General features: G+C 37.3%; 1 long non-coding RNA gene across 1 annotated transcript; it reads right to left on the bottom strand.

The window, feature by feature from the left end:
• Positions 1-4,183: 4,183 nt before the first annotated feature.
• On the bottom strand, positions 4,184-7,589 carry LOC144987143 (uncharacterized). The gene is made up of 3 exons (XR_013651016.1): positions 7,454-7,589; positions 7,297-7,339; positions 4,184-4,355 (listed from the first exon to the last, which is right to left on the bottom strand). It is a non-coding gene; the product is annotated as an uncharacterized LOC144987143 (long non-coding RNA).
• Positions 7,590-18,657: the final 11,068 nt, after the last annotated feature.

The raw sequence follows: 18,657 nt of genomic DNA, 5'->3' as shown, positions 1-18,657 counted from the left end.
AGGAGCTGAAGATGAAGAAAAGAATAGAAAAAAGTTGTAAGCAAGACGTTGTGACAAACCTCAGAGATTCTGAGAACAGTACAAAGCCACAAACAACAAAACGTTTCATGTCTAATCATCACATAAATGTATTGTGACATTCACATGTTATCTTTTGTAAATATATTATTCACAAGTCTTCAAAAGAAACTGGTATTGCGGCAAATTTACGAATTTTGTTAAAGTAAAGCTAGTTCAAATTAAAAGTCTCACCAGTGACTGCATCAATGCTGATTCCACTGCTTCTGACATTCTCAATCACAGAGAAGAGAGTGAATGTGTATTTAGTTGCAGCAGTCAGAGATGACACTGTGTAAGTTACAGAGTCATCTGCAGCTGGAGCACTGATGTTTGTTTCTGTGCCATTAAACAGGAGAACAAAGCTGACACTGTTGTTGACTTTGTTCCACCGTAGAGTGATGCTGGTTTCATCTTGACCAGCTGCTCTGAAGCTGTGCTTTGGAACTGAAACAGAAAGAAACATCTTTAAATGTTTACTAATGATAACTTCATAATAGACTGATTGTTCCAACAAAAACGTATTTAATCCTAACAGATTAATATAGTTTATGTGCTAAAACAATATTTATTAAGCAACTGATGACAAAACATTACCTGCACAATATGTAGCATACTGGGAGTCTTTGAAGTCTGTAGACATAGAAGTCTCCAAAACAGAGTTTGACCTTAATAGTGTGTAAGGGATAGAAGCAGCAGTTATCCCCTAAACTATAACACAAAGAGCGTTTTACAGTTTGATTGTATTGAGTTGGATGAGGTTGTGTCATCTGCAGACGATAATAACTTCTACATCTGCTGTCTTGTACACAAGTTTCAGGAATCTGAGCGCTGGTTTGTCCCACAAACATGCGATACCAGTCTTTAGTGTCATAGGAAATTCCATGACAGTATGAATTTCCATTTATGTTATAGTCAGAAAGCCAGTCGTCCTTAAGTTTAGTGTAATGATCACAGGCTTCTCCACACTGAGCCGTCCCGTTGATGATGACACAGTCCTGGTCTGGAGGACAAACGGTCTGTCCACATGGAAAATATGGCTCATCTATTGTAAGACAACAATTAATTAAATGACATGCAAAGAATTTAATTTGTAAGAATTTTTCAGAAAAAAAAATCAAAGTCATTAAAAGAAGTTTTGAAAACCCAAGAATATCTCATCTTTTGATAGTTGTTTGTTTCTAGATGAAAGTTCAAAGAAAAATGACATGTTTTTAATGTAATCACTGTAGTTCTTAGGTCTTGAAGTTGTGTAAGTAAACCTGGACTTAAAGTCTTATTTCCTAAAACATTTCACCGTTTATCCAAGTGATTTCATCGGTCCAGATGCCATGAATCAACCTCAAGACAAAGGCAATTGGATAAAAGGGATCCCTTATTGACTTTAATTATCAGTAACTAAATACACCTACTGGGGCGGCTCGGACACATCCTCAATGATGAACCCAGAGTCTTGAGGTGTTTCGGGTCTTAGATCATCACCCTCACCTTGGCGACCCAGCCGGGGGTGATCAGTCCCCAGCTTGTGTCCGAGTAGCGCTACACCACGAAGACAACGGCAATTGGATAAAAGGGATCCCTTATTGACTTTAATTATCAGGATTTAAATAAAGGAAAAAAGTGCTAGCAATAAGAAATATTCTGTACATCATAAAAAGTTATTTCATAAATAAAAAAACTAAATGTTTCTTAATATAAATGTTTAAAGTGAAAGATCTTACCAGTTAAAGCTTGAAGCTGAACTCCACTACTTCTGGCGTTTTCAAACACAGAGAAAAGAGTAAAAGTGTATTCAGTGTTTGCACTGAGAGAAGAAACTGTGTAAGTTATTGGTCCATCTCCATCTGATGCAGAAATATTCTTCCATTCTTGATTGTACTGGAGAACATAGCTGGCAGAGTTGACTTTACTCCACTGCAATGTGATGCTTGTGTCAGTTTTTTTTACTAATCGGAATGTTTCCACATTTTGAGGAGCTGAAACAAAAAGGATTTTTTTTTCATCCCAAATATATTTTAAAAATGTATATGCTTAAGCAGTAAAAATCATTTGGAAAAGTTAAAGGCTTTAAATTTTATTACTATCTGATGTGTTTTGTCAATAAGCACATTAAATACAAAATTATGTAAATGCCTCAGGCAGCACATCTATTTCAAATGAAACAATTTGGCCTCAAAGGAAGCTGGATATTTTTTCAACTATTTCTAGACAGTAATTTAACAATCAGCTTTTCTGCTTTTTCATTAGTAATATTTTTAATCAACTGTATTTAGCTAAACAATTAGCGCCTTCACGCCTGAACTAATTTCTAATTACATATATTTCAAAAAACTTCACTGTTGTTCCTGTTTAACGTGATACTAAATTAAGTGAAGTCATGGATTTAATGGTACATTAGGAAGTAACGACATATGCTATGAAGGTGTTAAAGATAAATAAATTTAAAAGTAACAGTATATCATGAAGGTCTTTTAGATTTCTGCACAGTATAGTATAATTCAAAGGATTTTGTGTTATTCTTACTCTCCTGTTCGTACCAGTATTCTTACTGATGTTCAATTTATACGTATTATCTCAGACGTCACTCCTTGGAATCTGCACAGTATAAAAATCCTGCAGTTTTCCATTATGACAGTTATATCATCAATTTTTATCATCAATTATTGACACTACATTAAAAAATTATAATGTTCTGTAATGTTTTTCTCTTTGAAGGTAAAAAAAAAAACAACTTACCAGTAACAACTCTTAGTTGTACTTGAGTTGTTCTCAAACACAGAAAAAATAGTAAATATGTATTCCGTCGCTGCATTGAGAGACTCCACTGTGTAAGTTACTGGTCCATCTCCTGGTGCAGGAATTATCCTCAACTGGCTGTTAAAAGGAAGGATGCAGCTGACTTTGGTGACCTTACTCCATTGCAGAGTGATGCTGGTATCATTTTTTCCCAGAACTTGGAAGTACTTTGGATTTTGAGGCGCTAACAGTAATAGAAATAAAAAAAGTAAAATAATAGAGTAGTTTTATGTTTGAATAGAAAATACATGAGTTTAATATAAAAAAAGATAATGTGGCTATTAATTTTTTCTATCCACCTTAGCATTATATGCCCAATTTGGACCTGTATTACATAATGCAACTTGTCATAATTAGCTCTTTGATAAGCTCATTTCTCATATCGTTCTCATATAAACAAAATAAACAGTTTGATGGGGTTTTCATACAGCTACCTAAAATAACACATTTGAAAGAACCAAAACAATTTCTTTGTAAATGGATAGAGACGGCAGTTTTTGACCGCTGACTGAGTTGGCAGACTAACTGGACTCTACTAGTTTCCTTAAAAAAATATTTAAGGTAGTGAGGAGGGCAGGACTCATGCTATTCGACGGTCATCAAGAAACTGAACTCCACAATCCACAGTCAGGGATTTTATTCACTCCTAACATTGTAAACACTAACACCTTTTTACACCATCCTGGTCCATCCCATTGGGAATTGTAGATTAAGTGCTTTTTAAAAGACAAACCAAGAGAAAGCAAAAATAGAAAGTTCAAAACAATCCATGTCATGTGTTGTTTGATTCATTACAGACTTTAAAGACAAGATTACCGGGGCTGTGTTCTGTTGATTATATATATTGAGATATCGACCGACCGACCGACCGACCGACCGACCGACCGACCGACAGACAGAGAGACAGAGAGACAGAGAGAGATTGGTTTATTTATATATGCACACACACACACAGATGACATCACCAGGAGAAAAGACTCAATGACAATTGCAGAGTGTGCAGTCGGCTCTGTTTCCACATCTAAAAGAAACACCAGCACCAACAGTTACAGTTGTAAGAAATCTACATTCCAGCCAAAAACTTGAAACAAGCTCTTCTGAAATTAACATAGAACAGATAAAGGAGTTATGCTGTGGATCCATAAGAAAGAGCTTAGCGGACTCTTTACATCCACTTAGAGGTAATGACCAGGAGGTGGCGCAGGCATTCAGCTTTAGATGGCTTGGGACAATGACTGCTACTTGCCAGGTCTATTTAGAATATGGAGACTGTTTGGACAAAGGTACAACAAGGGAAAGCAGAGTGAAGGTGTACTTGGTTCCAGCAGTGAGGGATGAAACAGTGTAATTTATTGGTCCGTCTACATCTGGAGCACTGATGTTTGCCTCTGTTCCATTAAACTGGAGAACAAAGCTGTCATTGCTGTTCCCTCTATTCCACTGCAGAGTGATGCTGGTCTCATTTTGACTGAATGGTACGAAACCTTCTGCATTTGATAAAACTGATAAAGAAAGAAAAACATACAGTTAAATGAAACAGAACATGTAATTGAAGGATTGTTAGAGGTAATATTTATTAATAGAGATAATCTACTTGGTGTTGTATATTAGTTTATTACAAACAATCTTTATGATCTTCAAATATGCTGTAAAACCTGATTTCTAGCTGGGACTAGACATCAGGTATTACAGCAAAACATTTTCTGTAAAGCATTTTCCTGAATCTTCAAGACTATTTAAATGATCTAAAATGCCTAAATCTCAGCTTCCATTTGACCAGTTTCACCTGCAAACCTGTTATGACTTCTTCAATTTGATCAATTTTACTCTCAAGGTGACCAAAACACTGATATGTAATTTACAAACTGAAATATTCTGTAGCTGTAATTATGATCTTTTTTAACAACAATTAAAGCCTTAGTCACAACTGCCATCTGGTGGCCAGATCAATGTATTCACGTCTGCAGAAACTGAGCATCTGTCCAGCACAGCTCAGTGTTCACAAAGTAGAACTAGAACAAAATATTTTGAAGATGTTTGAATATATCTAATTTCAATTAAGATATTTTTGTAACATGTATTTGAAAGGTGTGTTTTTTTTACTTAAAAAAAAATTCACAGGTCATGAGGAAAAATGTAAATAAGTTAAGTTTGAGTTGTGGATTAAATAACAATTTGCACTAAATTACAGGTGGAGGTTCAATGCAGAAAAAAAGACGCATGCTAAAAATGCATGAGAACCCAGGTGTTACCTCCACCTATTTGGTTTATTGTCCTAGAAGCTGTGCTAACAAAACAAGGAAATGAACATGAAAGCTGGCAGCTCCCTCATAGGCAGCAGCAGTAGGCATGTAAGTCAGTCAGAAAACCATCCTACCTGAATTTCTTCCTTTAAAAATCTTGTTAGGCCCTGGGTGTTTTTGAAATGTTGAAATAAGGTGTTCAGCTAAATGTACATGACATAAGCTCACACATGAACATTTGTGAACAGTGTGGCTCTTTAGGTCATCAAATGTCATCAACTGATTACTTGTATCTGTGCCACTAAAAATATAATATTATAATGCTGAAACCATAAAAAAAAACCCTATGGAACCAGTTCTGATAAAATGTGTGCAAAAGCAATATGTTTTTTAAAACAGCCCATATTTTCTTTGACTGTCATTTAAAAAACAGTTTATTGATGTTAATCTTAATTTATTTTTCTTGGATTAAAATAATAAAATGCCTGCAGTTCAGTCTACTTCCTCCCTTTATTGAGTTTTAAAAAAAAAAGTCTGTTTATCGTAATATCTACTCTAACTGGTCCAAATGGATGTCACTGCCACTTTATGCTTTAATGAAAGTATTTTTCTTATGATGCAATCTTCTGTTTTCTTAATGATGCCAACTTTTAAATACACTTGTTATTTGGTAAGACCTTAAGATAAATTGGATGAAGCTGTGTAGACTTTTTTTTAAACACTGAACTGAAATAAATAGTGATTTAGTGTGATTGTGGGATTGCAGTTCGGCAAATTAAAATTATAAAGAAGCCCCTCAATGGTGTTTTTAACTGTTGTTAAAAGAAAAATAGGAAACCTTTTTTATGGAAAGTAAAGGAAATTGTATAACCTCTCAAAAATACAAAATGACAACTAAATACAAAGATTTACAAAACAAGAAAAGTACAGTGGTCATATTCAACTCCACATTTTTCATTTCAGTCAATATCAAAGTAAAGATCAGTTTATCAAGAGTGTTACATTAAGTTCTTAGTTTATTCTTATGTTTTACTTTGATAGAGGAAGAAGCTTTTGTCAAAAACAAGCTGTAAAAGTTTTATCGTTTTTAAGGCCCCTCATAGAATCATTAAAGTGTGGCTTTTTTGTGCAACTACCTAACTAGAGTGTAATGTCTTAATGCGCTGTGAGTCATAAATACATTGCTAGCAGAACAGCTTAGTTGACTGGTTGAACATTGCACTAAAGAATTCCCCAACCTGTCAAGTCGCATGTTGGAGTTATCAGGAACTTCGTGTGTAAAGAGCAGTGCTGTACTTTTGGCAGATATTTGGCAAAACGTAACACTATCAACCCTTTAACACCTGAGATTTAGCTCCAGTGTTGGCATTCTTTAAACTACTGTAACTCTTTAAACATTTACGCAATTAACATAATTTAGTTTGATATAATTATTAGAGCCATCCCCTTTTGACATCATAATGGACACAGTTCTGCAGTCCTTCACCTCTGCTCCCTGTAACCTCACCATTTCATTTCAGTCCTTCTCATCAACTAATAGATACCCGGTCTTACAGCAGCTGACCATTATTCTTCTCCTTTCCAAAGCAAACCTTCACCTCTCTGGATGGTCCTCCACCTGCTCTTCGCTATGTCATCTGCAAACATGATGATCCACAGCGATTCCCGTCTAACTTCAACTGTCAGTCTGTCCATCATCACAGCAATCAAGAAAGGTCTCAAAGCTGATCCTTAGTGCAGTCCCACCTCCACCTTAAACTCCTTATCACACCTACTGCACCAATGTCCAACAGTTATAAATGTCCTGCACAAATTAAAATGGATTCCAAACTTTTTCATCCAAAGACAGCTCTCCTCTCTATGTATTCTGTCATAAGACAGATCTATAGACATAATGTAGGTCCTACCGACCACCTCCACAATTCTTTAGCAACATTCTCGAAGCAAAAATGTATATGGGCATTTTACTATTCTGTTGCTCACAAATGCTCACTAAACATACTTAAAATTATAGATAAGTGTTTGATTACAAAAGTCTGTAGTACTGTATTAATCTTACATATTACAAGCAATGTTATCTATAAAGATATTCATTATCAAATATTTGCTGTTTAAAAATATAATTATTATCTGCTTTGACTACAACTTAAAAGGACAAAAAAATTAAAAAGATAAAAAATCATTAAAGACTTAAACAAACCTGCAAGCGCACAAACAACCAGCCAGAGATCCATGATTCAGACCTTAGCAAAAGAAGCACATTTTAAACTTCATGCAGGTTTTTAATCAAATAATATGCATTTGAGAATTTTTTACACAAAAGTCTGCAGACATGCAAATGAAAAAAAGTTACTTACCATTATATTATTTATATTTCCTATTTGAAATTACAGGGCTTTCAACCATTCATATTCTACAAGGAGGTTGTGTGATGTTCATTTTCCATCAATGACTACTCTCCTTCTAAAATCTCCTGTTTTGGGCTGGTCTAAGTATATTCTATCTGTTAAGAACATCACAAAACAATGACTCCTGTTTGTTTTGACAGGAATGTGTTCAATCCAGTCTGAACAGCAAAAGACATGTTTTACTGCTGCTTTCTAAAGTGAAAGAAACTGTATCATATAACACAAGATTGTCAGAACATTTTTTGTGATTGTGTTCTGTCGTTTTGTGTGGTTATTGGTCATGTTCTGAGTTCAGTCACACTGGTTCCAGGTTCATCATGATCCACAGCTGTCGTCATTTAAGTTAAATGCCCTCAGTCTATTCAAGTGCATCCTGGTAATCTGGGGCCTGTTTCAGAAAGGAGGTTCAACCAACTCTGAGGTTAAACTTGAACTCTGAGTTGGTCAATCGAGAGATTAACTACTCTGAGTTTTCTGTTTCAGAGAAGCTGATCGGAGTTAGGTCAATCAACTCTGAGTGGACTGATTCGGAGTTAAGCGTGCGCACCGCGACTATAAGAAGCCATTATCAATGGAGCGCAGATATTACGAGTCACCATGGCAACTGTGGAAAAAAAGTGGTCTGCGTATTTTTCGCCAGCTGAACATGACGTGCTGCTGCAGAGTTACAGTGAATATGAGCACATATTCCAGAAGACAAGCAACACCGCTGCATCTGCAAAACAGAGACAGTTAGCGTGGGAAAACATAGCTGCTCCAGTTAATGCCTAAGTTTGCATTTAAATCATTGTTATAAAATATTGGCTGTAATAACTTTCTAAATAGCGTAAGGTGGGAAATAAAAAATGCTGATATTTAGGTGTACTTTTGAAGTGTTATTCCTGGTGTAATGCATGAAATGCTGCATAGTGTACAGAACCAATCGGGTGGAAATGCATTTAACGTCGATAATGTTTAGAGGACTTTTTTGTTAACCTTCCCCTCTTGCAAACATTGGTCAGTTTAATATTAATACATGCAATTGTGTTTTTAAAAGTGAACTTATGTCTACCCTTGTATTGATCAAGTGGTATAGGTTTATATGGGATTAAGAAAGTAAGCAGTACTACTAGCAAATTGCGTTTCCAAAAAGTAATTGTTACATTAATCTAATTCAATGTCCCTGATTTCATTTTCATGTAGATGCAATCCTGCAGGAATTAAAAGAACATGGCAGCAGCTAAAACTGAAGTATAAAAACATAATTCAATCAGGTCAAATTTGAGCATGTCATGGATGTAGGCTTTGGTGACAATATTTGACACATGAAACATCTACATAGCAATACCTAATGTTGTTTTCATTGTATATATGTAATTGACTGCAACGAAAAACGGTAACGCTCAAACAAAAACGTATGGGGAAATGACAAAAAATCGAGTCTCAAAATCCTCGCACGACGTAAATGTAATTCTCTACGAATTAATGCAGCCTCCTCGGCTATTGGGTCCTCCAAAAAAGGACAAGCCATTCTTGTCACTTGTCTCTGTGTGACGGAAATGTGGGCAATGAAGGTTAAAGCAAAAAATACCGCTTCGTCTTTAAAAAGGGGAGGGGACCGGCAGAAACCTTGAGCTTAGAGAATAAAACCTGGTCCCGACAAGGTTAGGTTCACAGCATAAGTAACCATGGACACTGACCCCGAGTATAAGTTACTCTCTTTCAGAAACGGGTTTGACTTACTCGGCTTTCTCTGGTTTAACAAACCTCCCATTCTGAAACGGAAAACCCAGGGTTTCCCTGATTTCAGGGTTAACGCACTCAGAGTTTACACTTAACCTCCTTTCTGAAACAGGCCCCTGCTCTGTTGGATCACCTATTTGTTGCCTTTTTCAGTTTGTTTATTAAATGTTTTATTTTCTGTCACTGTTACATGCAGGGGTTTTTCGTGTGTCTTTCTTTTATTTTCTTCCTCTGCATGTGCTTAAAGAGCTGAGTGAAGACACCTGGTGGAGACCTGACCAGCTGCACAATCAGGCCCAGAGCCAGCCACCAGCCCTGCATATAAGCTCCTGTGAATCAGAGGAGAGGAGAGCTCTTTCTGGATCACAATCAGATGAATGGTTTGAGCTTGTTGTGTTGGAGATTGTGGGAGGTTTGTGGACAGGTAAGACAGGGTACCCTGTACACCTCATGCAGCTTGCTCTCTGTTAGACACACTAGGTAAGTTGGTTGGTGCCACCCCTTGTATGTTTTATCACCACTTTATAGATAAGGCAGTCAGTCTTTTGTTTTCCTGTTTTAGTTTTAGCGCTTTGATAGCCAGGCTGGGTTTTGTTCTATTAATTTCATTCCTTTGGCCCAACCTTAGTCCCTACCTCCCCTTCTCCAAGTTCAATAAAATCTTTAAAAGTTCCTCATTGTGTGTGTTTATGTTACGTACACCTCCGCCCTAGACCTGTACGTTGGTGAACTTAACAGTCACCAAGGCTGCTCTCCTGCATTTTGGGTCCTAAACCACCAGATCGTGACAGACATAACAGTTAAAGAAAAACTGGTAACCAAGCACTATCATTTATAAATTTCACTTTGTAAGATATCTATACATTAGAGAAGATTGAGCTGAGTATATTAGTTTTAAAGTAAAAAAATAAATAAACGATAGTTCTTAAAGACAATCTGCAGTAGATGAGTGGATTTTCCCTCCTGTCCCACTCCCACAGAGTAATTCTTTCCTATCCCACTTCAAGATTAAAGTTTAAAAAATTATCCTGTCCAGTCGTGCTCCTGGAAGTATGACTCCCACTCACAACCCACTTCCATTAAAAATGACTCCTGCTGATATACCACTTATAGTATTTGAATAATACTGTGAATTTGGTCACTATGTAATACATTACATGTTTTTTATCTGCTCCCATCCTGTCTTAAAATAGCTGGCGATTCCCTGTTTCTAGATTTAACAAAGATCACATGTCTAGCTTAGTTAAATAATCCCAAATGCAAACCTGCATGTTGCATCCAAGTTCAGTTTTTATGTTGTAGGAACAAAAGAATCTCTATATTATCTGAACAGAGCTACGTTGTCAGCCAGATGAGATTGTAACCCTTGTGCTATTTCTAGGCACTTTAACATTGGGAGTTGGGTCATCTAGACCCACTAGACAGTGCGCTGAACCTTTTTTCTTCAATGATTTGTGAACCTCACTGGTGTCCATGGATTACATGACATCTTTTCACCTTTATCCACCTTTGTCATGCTAGGGAGAACACGTCAATGTAAGGGTGGGGTCATCTAAGATAGCACAAGGGTTAAATCAATTTCCATTTGATGAACAAAGAGATGCTTGGCTGACTTTCCTGAATTTGCCCTGCAAGCGTGTCTCTCCAGACCACTCATCCCAGAATCACTGGTGCACTTTACTATCATAAGACACGTTTCACAAGCTGCATTTGACATAGTAGCACAGTCACACTCAGTAATGAAATTATTTTTTATACTTTTAACTTTCCTAGAATCTCTTTGAACTTTATAGACATGTCTTCTTTTGTTCTTACAATTCACCGGATGTCAATTTTCCCTGCATCAAAGTCGTTGTGAATGGCAGCTCCCTCCATCGCTTCACTTTAAATTACGGCAGGAGAAAAGTAGATAAAGGCACTGGGGTCTTCTTGGTAATGTAGTTCTTGCTTGATGTGTTACATTGTTGGCATATTATCATTAAACTACAAAATGCCTCCTTCTTCATATTTTGGCATCCTACCTATTGGTTGGTTTATTTGGCCAGATCATGATGACAGCTTGGAAACTACTTTTTCTGAATTCATACAAACTAAAATAATAGATATGCATCTTGTTTACTATGGTGTCTGTTAATAAACCCCAAGACTAAAGAATTTACCCTAGAAATAATTTCCACTTCCAATTGGAAATGTAACAATTTATAGTGTTTATTTATTTAACAATAACATATTGGAATCAAGTCCATATTTATTTAGATGGGTTAAATATGCAATAAATGCCAAAACAGACACAAAGCTTCAGCCTATAGCTTCGTTCACACCAGACATGTGACACGCATTCAAAAAACTGCTAAACACGCATTCTCAAACGCATATTTAGGCCATGGTGTTCACGCTGGAGAAGTAGGGAAGGGGTAAATATCACATGTCCACCACCTACAGCTGGAAGAGGTTTGGTGCAAAATCTTAAAATGGTGCAAATCTTACTCCAGGCTTTTTTGGTCACTGCTCTCAACTGATAAATTAATGACTTTCTGTCATATAATTCGGGACGTCTTCATGGGATGTGAGTCATAAATGCATTGCAAGCATAACTGCATAGTTGAGTTGTTGAACATTGCACTAAAGAATTCCCCAACCTGTCAAGTCACATGTTGGAGTTACCAGGAACATCATGAGTAAAGAGCGGTGCAGTACTTTTTGCAGATTATTGGCAAAACGTAACACTATCAACCCTTTAACACCTGAGTTTTAGCTCCATTGTTGACGACTGTAACTCTTCAACCGTTAAAGCAATGAAAATAATTTTCACAACTTCCGAATCTGAGAGAAGCAGCTTTGCGCTGATATGCAACACTTTACAGTAGTGAAATGCTTGAGTAATTGATAGCTATTTTCTTACATGAAGCAAGTCATTGGCATTGTCTCCAGTTAGCTTCAACTTGTATCCACAAAGATCTCCTTCAAACTAAAAGTTGTTTAATGGTCTGTTGTTTTATTGTAGATTTAAGCACATTTCGGTTCTCCTAAAAACATACGAATTGATCAATGAATCAAGAAATAAGTATATATATTTTTTAGACTCAAAAGAATAATTGAGTATTATTCACAAGAACAAAAAAATGCATGTAGATGTCTAAGTGAAACAAAACGTGTAGCTGAGAAGCAGCCAACAGATTAATAGTTTGTTGACTTTTTGAAAAGAGTTGTCTTTTTAATACGTTTCAAGAAATGTGAGGGTTGAAACACTGATAATCCCCTCAATTAGATACCACCCATTGTTAAACTCTACACAAGAAATTCAACAACTACATTTTTCTGTCATCAGCTTCTTATCCGTTTGTTTTATAGTATAGCATATGTAGATGCAAATTGGAGCACATTTTGTTTTTGGTTTCATTTATTTTTTTCAGGCATCTATAGAATAACTTGAAAGTAAATTGCCGCACATGCACAGATGTAAAGCACGGAGTGGACTCTGTCCTTAAAAAACCCCACAGTCCTGCCATATTGTGATTACTGCAAATGTAATGCAACATTCTCTAAATTTCTTTTAATTATAACCTTAGCTTCTTCATTTTCCTGATACTTGTTGGAAAACATTTTTTCAGGTTTTAGAAAGTACAAGCTGATAGCTGAATTCCTGTTTGTCTGCTTTGCCTGGATAAAAAATGCAAAATGTAATTGTTGTTCTGCAGCAGTAAAGGTCAGTTGAAATACTTATGCAGTTTAAATCATACCTTTTATGAGTTTTGCTAAAATTTCGAACAACTCTCTCCCTGATGTTGTCCGCCTCAGTGTTTTTATACTAATCTGTGTGGTGAAAGAAATAACAATAATAAATGTTAGTTATCATAAGAAATCTTTTCCGAGGTGACTTGGTCTTGTTGCTGTTTCCTCTTTTGTAGGGTTTATGTAATGTTTTTGTTTTGTTTTGTCTTGGTGGGATCTGTCTAATTTGGGCTTTTTATCAGAATGTGATCAACTATACAACTAAATAACACTCATGTAAAAAAATACTCCATATTAAAAAAAAACGGAATCGGTTATTTAGTTAATTAGTTTATAAAATGTAACAGCTGAAATGCAGCATAGACTGTAGCTAGGACTGTACTACCTCAAACTCTGTTGGAGAGAAATTCTTTGTTAGCCAGACATGGAGAAGTGAGAATCTTCAATGTTGCACATCACTGAGTGATTATTGAAGTTTTTAAAATTTACCTTCTGAACAGTACAGACTGCGACAGTTATGAAATATTGGAGGTGATAAAGAAAAGTTATCCCGCTAAATTAACATGGGTTATACACCAGCCTTAACCAACACCACATTTATAAATACAAACACACTCCTGGTATAAGTAATAGTGAGTCAAATTCAGCTTATTATTTAACTTCTTTCAGATGATAGTTGTCTGTGAGATTACTAGAGCAAACAAAACATTCACAGTTGTGTGATTATCCTGAAAAAACATACAACTGCACCAACCCTTGGGTGGCTTAAAATCAAGGTCTAAGTATTTATGACAGCGGTACTGAATGTCCTTTCACAAGAAACCACATTAAGACAACGTTAAACAAAAGATGAAAATCTATGAAGGGCACTGCTACAAAATTAGTTACACAAAAAAGCAACAAACTATGATTCTAAAATAGAACCCATGTATATTGTCCATTTTTAACCTTTTAGAAAAGCACGTAAACTGAAAAATCATAACACAGTAAAAAAGTAGAATGAACATGTCTGTTCTAGGACCTTGCTATTTCATCCAGACAATCTACGTGCCCCGTACAGGTTTGCCCTCTTTGTGCCCACAGACAATCCGTGTCTAGTCATCAGGGCAATTACAACTAAGGCTTAAGGAGTCATAGTACACAAAGACAAGCAGACCTCTGAAAGTGTTTCAATCCTCCAGTCATTAAAGTGTTAATCATTTATTTGTATGTTTTGAATGTGAAACAAATACAGTAGGTGAAATTCCCTAAGATTTACTACTTTGAGAAAGTTGTCATTTGCTTTTTGTTGATTGTGCATGTTGTAATTATTTAATATATTATATTAATTGAATTGGGGTTGGTCGTGGTGCAAAGGTAGAGTCCTCTGATCAGAAATTCACAGGTCCGGTTTCTGCTTTGGTCTCCCATGTGTCGATGTGTCCTTGAGCAATACATTAAACATTGCTCCTGGTGGTTTTTGGTTGTCGCCAGTGTTAGGCAGCAGAACGGCCATGACTGTGCATGGGTGAATTGGACTGTGACTGTTAAGTGCTTTGGGCCTTCCAGATACACTATTTACCATTTCCCTTACATAGAGTTGTATGTGTGAATTAGAGGTGGGGGTGTGTGAGTGTGCGCCTTAGTGCAGTGTTTTTCAACCAGTGTGCCGCGGCACCCTTGTGTACCGTGGGAGATGGTCCAGTGTGCCGTGGGAAATTGCCCTCATTAACTGATCTGAAAACATTTCCCATCTCCAGGATATCAGCTCTTCGTTCATCCAAACAGCCCTGATAAAACACTGAGTAATTGTGAATATGAATGATCGTAAAGTACTTTTTACCTTGCCTTTATTTGATTCTATTGAAGACATTTTTATAAGATAACGGTACCGCGATTTGGCGGCAACTAAAGCCATTTTCTGAAAAGTCCCGTCCCTTTAACTGTCTACGCCAATCATTCTTGGAATCTTAATCACATGTAATCAGTCTGACCAATCAGAAGTGGTTGAAGTCTTCACTTCCTGTCGCGATTTAGCTCATAAAGTCTCTCAGTTCTAATAAAAATACCAGCTAAAGCTCGTCTTTAGCGGTGTAGCTTTCCACAGAATCAGGTGTCAGACCGTGGAACAAGTGAACAAAACAATGAAGCTCAGAGACGCTAGTCTTTCTGCTTTTGGTGGATTATTGCACTACATCTCACCTGATGCATTGGGTTAAAGGGACAGCTTCTCGGCGCATGAGTCTCTCCTCTTGAAACAACAACGAACACACATCAAAGAGTTTTTAAATCTTCTAACTTAACTTTTATTACATCTTTTAGAAAAAACAGCTGCAGCTTCCAACTTTTTCTGCCACAATTATCATAAAAATGCACGTGAGATTGTGGAGGGACTGTAGATCAATACAGACTATGAGTTTCTCCTTTTTTTTTTTTTTTGGGATGCTGGTGTGTAGCGGGATTTTTGTCAAGTTTAAAGTGTGCCGTGGCTCAAAAAAGGTTGAAAACACTGCATTACTGAAGTAATGTGCAACATTTTAAAGTTGTGTTTTTTTTGCTTTCTGACTCATTTCATGTTGGACTGGTTGCAACTATTTCACTTAAAGTAACAATCCTGTTCAATTTAGACTGCAAATGTTTTATTCTATTAAATAAAGAATAAAAAGGGTCAACCAGATCTAAACACAACTCTTACAGCAACAAAGATGATAAGGTTTGAAATGTATGGCCTAATTGATATCTTTCAGTTGTCACTCAGTGAGTGTGTAAGTGTATGTGGCCCCTCAACAGACTGGCGACCTGTTCAGGGTGTTCTCCACCTTCATCCAACAGTAGCTGGGTTGGCTCCAGATGCCCCATTAACCCGAAAGAGGTTTCATCGGGTTCAGAAGATGGATCGATTAAGTTTTGATATTTTATGTTGCTAATTTAATCGGTTTGAACAAAAGGGGCCCAAGTTCACAATTTTTCAAAATAGAGATATTATGTGTTCTATGGTCTTCAAGGGAAAAGCTATCTGATTATGTGGAAAAAAGTCCCAAGTCCGTTGTAATGTATTGACTATGCTTGACATTTAAAATGCAATAAGTGCAAAATTCCTGGACTTGGGCCTCTCTTGCATGGGTTTTGCTTTATCCCATAGATGGCAGCACAGTTATCCAATATGGCAGCGTCCCTGTTTAATTCAAGAAGGGCCCAAGTCCAGAGACTTTGGTTTGCTAGTCCTCTGAAATTATAAAAGTGAGGTGCTTCATATTATAGCATTTGTAAGTTATGAACTGGTGCTAAATCTGGATAAAGTATTAATCATTTGGTGTAGCTTCCCTTTAAGCTATGCATTTAAATTCATTTCCAGGAAGAACAAACCTCTTACACTCGGGCCCCTTTTGAACTAACCGATTTAATTAATTTTAAGTAATATACAGCGGGGAAAATAAGTATCGAACACATCAACATTTCTCTCAAAAAACATATTTCTAATCGAGCTATTGAAATGAAATTTTCACCAGATGTCGGCATCAACCCAAGTAATGCACACATAGAAAGAAATTCAAACATTTATCTCCATAAATGAAGTTATGTGTAATAAAGTGAAATGGCACAGGGAATAAGTATTGAACACGCTTATTGAAATTTATTTAATACTTAGTGCAAAAACCTTTGTTGGTGATTACAGCCTCAAGACGCCTCCTGTATGGAGAAACCAGTCGAATACATTGCTCAGGTGTGATTTTGGCCCATTCATCCACACAAACTGCCTTCAAATCTTCAAGGTTCCGGGGGTCTCTTCTGTGAACCCGGATCTTCAGTTCTTTCCAAAGATTTTCAATTGGATTCAAGTCTGGTGATTGACTGGGCCATTCTAGCAGCTTTATTTTCTTTTTCTTCAACCAGTTGAGTGTTACCTTGGCTGTGTGCTTGGGATTGTTGTCTTGCTGAAAGATCCACCCTTTTTTTCATCTTCAGCAGCCTGGCAGATGACAGCAGATTCTGATCAAGAATGTCTCCATACTTTTCTCCAGTCATTATTCCTTCAATGATATGAAGTCTACCAGTACCACATACTGAAAAACAGCCCCACGCCATGATGCTCCCACCTCCAAACTTGACTGATGGTATGGTGTTTTGGGGGTGATGTGCGGTGCCATTTTTCTTCCAAACATGTTGTGCCTTATGACATCCGAAGAGTTCAATTTTGGTCTCATCTGACCAGAGTATCTTCTCCCAGAATGTCATGGGTTTATCCAAATGTTGTGTCGCAAACTCCAAACGAGCTTCAACATGCTTCTTCTTCAAAAATGGAGTCTTGCGTGGTGTGCGTGCATGGAGGCCATGGCGGTTGAGTGCACGACTTATTGTTTTCTTTGAAACAACTGTACCTGCTTATTCCAGGTCTTTCTGAAGCTCTCCACTAGTGGTCCTGGGCTGTTGGAGAACCCTTCTGATGATTGTTCTGACTCATCTGTCTGAAATATTGCGAGGAGCACCTGGCCGTGGCAGGTTTATGGTAATGCCGTGTTCTTTCCACTTCCGGATGATGGCCCCAATGGTACTCACTGGAACTTTCAGAAGTTTAGAAATGCGCCTGTAACCAATGCCTTCAGTGTGTTTTGCAACAATAAGGTTGTGTAGGTCTTTGGACAGCTCTTTGCTTTTACCCATCATGCAATGCTTCTTGTCTAACACCTTGTTGGTGAGAAACCTTTTTAAAAGGCATCAGTCAGGACTATACCAGCTGATATTACTTTGCACTAATAGGGGGCAGGTTAACCTTCTTAATACTGACAAACTCCAGCTGCTTTCTTGGCTTGCCAGATCTTTTTACCCCTTCTTTTCTTCATGTGTGTCATGATACGTCTAACGTGACTGACCCAGATGCTGGAACCCGGAAGAACTGAGGAGGCGAGAGGTAAGTAAGAGAGATTTAATGACAGGTAAGTGGTGATAGTTAGTGGCTTTGCTGGGAAGAGTCCGAGGCCTGAGCTAGAGTATTCGGCTTGAAGGTACGGCGCGGCTGGAGGGATAAGGCAGGGGACAGATCCAGAGCAATGAGACAGGAACTTCCAGAGCGGCGAAGCGGGAGGACGGCGGGTGGACGCAGGACGAAGGCTGACAAAGGACCCCAGGTAAGAACCCGTGGACGGGTATCCGTTGAGAGACAACGAACTGGCGTCGACTAATGGTGGTGGATCTCCTTAAGAAGCGGTGGTTGATGAGATGAGTGGAGTCAGCTGGTAAGGTCCGGAGAGTGCAGAGAGAAGGGGGAGGACTCTATCAGAGGCACCATGACAATGTGTTCAATGCTTATTCCCTGTGGCATTTCACTTTATTACACATAACTTCATTTATGGACATAAATGTTTGGATTTCTTTCTATGTGTGCATTACTTGGGTTGATGCTGAAATCTGGGGAAAATTTCGTGTCAATAGCTCGATTAGAAATATGTTTTTTGAGAGAAATGTTGACGTGTTCAATCCTTATTTTCCCCGCTGTACTTTCTTAAACTTGTTGTTTTTTCTACTTGTCCTGTCCAACAGCTGAGCAAACAGGTGAGAGCTGAAGGCCTCTTGTGTTGGACATAGTTTACTTTTACAACAGGGGGTTATGAATCTTCTGACACACCAGATGTATATTTGAATAAATCCAATAAATTCGTAATTTAAAAAAAACTTTATTTAGGTTTATTTTATTTTTAACAGTGTTTGTTGTACCATGTTAG

This window comes from Oryzias latipes, chromosome 18, assembly GCF_053564925.1.
Source record: "Oryzias latipes strain Hd-rR chromosome 18, Olatipes_Hd-rR_3.1".
Classification (NCBI taxonomy): Eukaryota; Metazoa; Chordata; class Actinopteri; order Beloniformes; family Adrianichthyidae; genus Oryzias; species Oryzias latipes.
This window is presented reverse-complemented; position numbering and strand designations above follow the sequence as displayed.